Genomic DNA, 5,615 nt, shown 5'->3' on the forward strand with positions numbered 1-5,615 from the left:
GATTACAGTATCATCAATTACACTAATAGTCACCATAAAAATTACTTGCGTCATTAGATGGCCCAGGAAAAGTAACAGAAATGAATTCTTCTTCTATGCATGTAACTTCATTGTTACTACTCTTCTCACATATTGTTCGTTCTGTATTTACTGGAGAAGCGATAATCAAGTGGATATTCAAAACATCTTTATCAGAAAGGACTAAAGCGTGCACTAAGTGAAGTGAAATGGTTCAAATGGCTCTGAGCACTATGGGACTTAACATCTATGGTCATCAGTCCCCTAGAACTTAGAACTACTTAAACCTAACTAACCTAAGGACAGCACACAACACCCAGCCATCACTAGGCAGAGAAAATCCCTGACCCGCCGGGAATCGAACCCGGGAACCCGGGCGTGGGAAGCGAGAACGCTACCGCACGACCACGAGATGCGGGCAAGTGAAGTGAAATGTGGCATTATAATAAAGGAGCTGTGGTATTAGTACATTTTAGAGCTTTTGCGCACTGCTGTTAATGCGAGGTAAATAACAAAACAACCTTCTTACCACTGTCAATCACTCTCAAGAAGGGTTTCCTGCTTTTATACACTAAGTTCAGATGAGAAACATTTTCTTCGTCAGTAAAGATATCATCTTGTAAAACGCTGTCCATTTCCGGTAACTGAAGGTACAACCAAGGAACCACTTTCGAGCTCTGGGTTGTACGTAGTAAGCAGTAACAATCAGCTGAAGCTGTGCGCACTTTTGAATTTACACGGTGTTGTTTACAATATCCAGAACATTCTAGCTGCGCAGTATTTCATACTTTTGCACTTTCGCGATAATTCCAGCTATTTTTTCGCTGTGTCATACACATGGTGCTGTTTTAGTTCATTTTATTTATAGATAATTAAAAAAAATATCGCATTCTGGCGGTAAGAGTTGATGCGCTGAGAGTCAAGACTGGAAAACGCAAAATCCACATTCTATTAGTTTCGCGGTATTGTTTCTTCACCGAGGATGAGATTTTCTTGTAACTGTGTTTGCATGACTTATTGTTCCATGTCCTTTAAATATTTTGTAAATATGTGAAAAACCAACGGACGTATTAGGAAGTGCAAATACGTGTGAAAGAATGCTGTGTAAGTTGTGCAACGTACCTCGGATATGTAGAATTGCCACGTCGTGCTTAAAATATAGTGCTGTGCAACGATTCAAGTTCGCAGTCGCCAAGTGATTCATCATCTGCGATGCAGGAAGTTTAACGAATACACACTCCCGAGATGAATAGGTGGAACAGTGGTACGTATGTGCTACTGGAGAGGTAGAAAGTCACGATTTCGTCCAGACTTAGATGGTTCAGCAGGGTCCTTCGGCCTCACGACGCAGTGGAGCCCGTCGTAGCTTGCGGAATCCGTAGGCAAGTGTAAATAGTTACCCAGAGTGGAGACCGAACTCTTCACACTTCATTACTCAATCGAAAAATGCTCTTCGTGGTGCAGAAAACAATAGCGGCGAGGAACTTCTAACAATGGAACCAGCTCACATCGACGACTCGACAACAGATAAACGAAGGGCAGGGAAGATGCAAATTTTCGTTGTAAACTAAATGAGGCAAATGCAACTGTCATAAATATGAATGTGGAAAAGGACTGCATGATGTCAGACAAAATTTGTACTAATTTCCTTACATATGTTAAGTATTGATTTATTTGTAATTTTAATATACCAGGCGGTTATAATTAAACTTTCCCTATTTAACACGTTATAACACGGAAACTAATTACCGTACGAGTACCAAACTTGGTAGCATTAATGTTAAGGATATGGGGAAGAGAGATAATGCAGAATCAATTCAGTTGAAACACTTTTAATGTGCTGCTATGGTACATTATACCATTATCTACCGGTGCCAATGCCGCTACAAAAGGGGCTCAATACGGCTCCCATCAGTGTCTAGAAGAGTCAGAAAGCACAGGATTGCACAGCAGAACGAAGCGTGTCCGTAGGTATGCTGGCTACCTCTCTTGATATGTTGATTCAATTTAGCAAATGTGTGAATGTTCCCCTGGTAAACCCTGTCCTTCAGGTAGTCCCACAACCAGGCATCAGGTGACCGTATTGGTGACCGTATTGGTGACCGCATTTGGAAAAGAGCGGCTGATAATTAGATCGTTTCCAAATGTGTTTCGGGGAATCAGGTGAACTTCACGAGCGATGTGCGATGGGGCCCCATCTTACATGAAAACTGTCCAGTTCAATGTGTGTCTCTCCTGTAAGGCGGGTATAACATGCTCATTAAGCATATCGTAGCAGCGCTGGCCAGTCGCACTGAACGTCTTTGGTCCTTGAGCGCCAACCTGTTCAAAAAAGAATGGGCTAATGATGAATGTAGCCGTGAAGCCAAACCATACGGTGACACGTTAACCATACAGAGGAACTTCATGCGCAGTGACTGGGGGTGAAGATCCCCACACTCGGCAATTCTGTGTGTTCACCTGACCCTTCAGAGAAAAATGAGCTTCGTCTGTCCGCAGGATGGTCCAGCGCCAGCCCTCGTCAACTTCAATCCTTGCGAGAAAGTGGAGAGCGAAGCCAACACGTCTTTGTGAGTCCTGTGGTGGAAACTGCTGTTCGATACGGATCTTGTACAGATACCATTTGAGAATGGTTCAAAGCATGTTCCGTACAGTGGACCACAGGATGTTCAACTGTCGTAACACAGAATGCCCAGTTCTCCAGTTGATTCTAACTTCTTCATCGTGCTCCGCACAGCAGGTGGAGAAAGAGGGCCCTTTCGCAATCCTTTCAGCCGGCGATATTCTCGAAGTGCAGCTGCAGCATTACTGTTGTTTTGATAATAGAGCTTCACCAATAACACCCTGCTCCTTTTGTCCAAGCTCATGTTGACTCGTCAACAAGTGCACTGCGACTGGTTAGGCGTGTGAAACTACGAATCTCGATGACTGATCACGGCACCTGTTGGTCATAGTTGGAACTAGACGGTGGCGCTGTGACGCATGGAAATCATGCACTGCATACTCTGGACATCAATGCTACCAAGTTTGGTACTCGTACAGTTATCAATTTCCGTGTTATAAAGTTTTAAATACGGAAAGTTTAATTATAACTACCCAGTAGTGTAAGAAAATTTTTGGTAAAATGTATGACAAATAACGCATTTGGTTAAAAACTAGGTTCCCTCATAGCTGACAGAAGTTAGTCAAATAGTATATTAAGGAATAATAGACAAATAGGCCTCCCCAGTTCTATAAAGCCCTCCAAATCCTCGAACACCATGCGCTCTGCCTAGCCTTCCCCATCCGCCTTCCGTCCCCAACGCTCATCCTCTACGTCCTCATCCCCTTCCCCCACCTTCTCCTTTTTCTTGAACACATCCGCACACTATAAATTGTCCGCCGCCTTGATCCCCCTCATCCCCTGGTGTCTCCCTTCCTCTCCACCCCCAACCAGTTGCAACGCCTTTACCATTGTGTCCCACCCTCTCTCCGTCTCCACACCCTCCATCTCCTTCCCAACGCAACTTCCACCATCTACCCCTCCCGGATGATGAGCTTCGCCCTGACATCTACCCTTCCTACCAACTCTAACCCCATCTTCCTGCCTCCTCCTCAGGGCTCCCTCTCCTCCCCCTCCCTCCTCCTGAGTGGCTTTCCTCCTCCTACTCTCCCTCCCTCTCTTGTGCCCCCTTTCATTGTCTCTGCACTTCCTCCTGCCTTGTCTTCCCTTTTCATCTCCTGCCCCACGTGTCTCCTGCCTCATAGTGTACCCACTGGCACCCCTCCTCTCTTCATCCCACCACTTCCCCTGCTGCCCCTTGCTCTCCCGTCCTTTTCCATCCTCTCTGACCTTTCCCTCGGCAGGTCCCACCTGGCAGTTTTATTCTTCGCCGTGTGTGCTCGAAGTGGGTTTTAAGTGTGTTTTTAATACTGTGGCCGACTTTTAACCTGTACATGCGCATTCAGTGTCTTCTCTGTGTTTTAAGAATCGTCAAGTGTGTGTTTTAACTTTCTGCTGACTTTTTTAACTGTCCCGCATGGACGTCTCCATGTCAGTGTATTTTTACCTCCATTTACTCCCCTTACTCTGTTTTTTGTTCCCCTTTTTTATCGCCTTATGTGTGTATCATTTTATTCTTGTTTTAGTTGTCGTGTCACTCGGCTGAAGAGCGGCGGATTGTGCCGCTGACAGCCCTCCCCTGTCCATATGGGGCAGGGGAATGAAATCACAATAAAGAAAAAAAATTAGGCCAAAGGCTGAATGGCCAACACAAAGGTTTCTGACCCTGTGGCCATGAAAGCAGACAACTGCACCTTGCCCCTGTGGGTACAAAACGTAAAATGTATAAATTTGTATACATTAATATGAATAGTAAATTGTGTATTGAGTACTATGTTTATGAATCCACAGCCTTCATTAGGGAGCAGGTATAGTGGCACTTGCTGGATGTTTCCAAAGAGGTATACGTAAGATAAACAAAGCGAAGCGCTGCAGCAGAGATGCTGTTAGATGTGAGAGGTATGACTGTCATTTTTAAGGCGGCAGAAAGACGAGTCTGGTGTGTCCTGATGAAGAGGAGATGCGAACATTTTATTAGGCTTTTGGTGCAACATTTTTGTTAATAATGGTTTTTGGATTATAGAAATAACATCAAGAAAAATACAGATCCTTTCTATTTGACAAACAGCTCATCTCACCATATCGAAATATGATTTTCTTTCATTTAGGCGACATACAAGGGATAACAGAGCAAAAGAAAACATATGTTTAGAATGTTAGCACAAATTAGAAGATTTTTTTTCTGAGAAACATGTTAAGGTAAAAGATTCTGAGTGTCACTTAGATGTAACAAACTACAAATCTTTCGGTGTGAAACTCTATTGAGTACCTGTGTCAGAGCAAGAGGCAATAAGAAATGAAATGCAAAAAATGTTAGACCAAGGGGAGGATGGGAAGGAGGTGATTGAAATCTGTCACATTTTGCACAACAGTCCGTTACAGGTGATGAGTAAGCCATATTACAAGACATGTCGTTATTGTTGTTGTTGCTGTGGTCGTTATGGTGGTGGTCATCTTCAGCTTGAATACTTATTTCATGCAGCACTCCATGCTTGTCGATCATGCGCAAGCCTCTGGATAATAACTGCAGTCTACATACATTTGAATGTACTTGTTGTTGTCAAGACTTGTCCTCCCTCTACAATTTGTACCAACTTTGTATTGGAGACTACTTGCCCCCACTCCCAGTACTAATGATATAAGAGGGTAGTCAGTGTTGAGAACATGCCACAGCAGCCAGCATGTGAACTAGGAAAAGCATTTTTGAACTTTCTTGATGTGCAGGTAGAAGACTGTTAGGCATTATGAAATAATCCTTTACTGTATATACAGTGCTTTAATTTTCAAAAATACATTTATGTAATGAAACAGACATAAAATTATTCATTATATTGTAAGGAAGTGATATGTACCATTATTGAAAACAAGTTTATAAATAAAACATACGGAAAGCAGAGATATATTCAGAATAGGCAAAGATTAACTCATTTAATTTTGTGACAAACAGTATGTGAACTATTGCTAAATCTGTGATTATGTCTCTTGTTACATAACA

The sequence above is a fragment of the Schistocerca nitens genome, chromosome 4 (assembly GCF_023898315.1).
Source record: "Schistocerca nitens isolate TAMUIC-IGC-003100 chromosome 4, iqSchNite1.1, whole genome shotgun sequence".
Classification (NCBI taxonomy): domain Eukaryota; kingdom Metazoa; phylum Arthropoda; class Insecta; order Orthoptera; family Acrididae; genus Schistocerca; species Schistocerca nitens.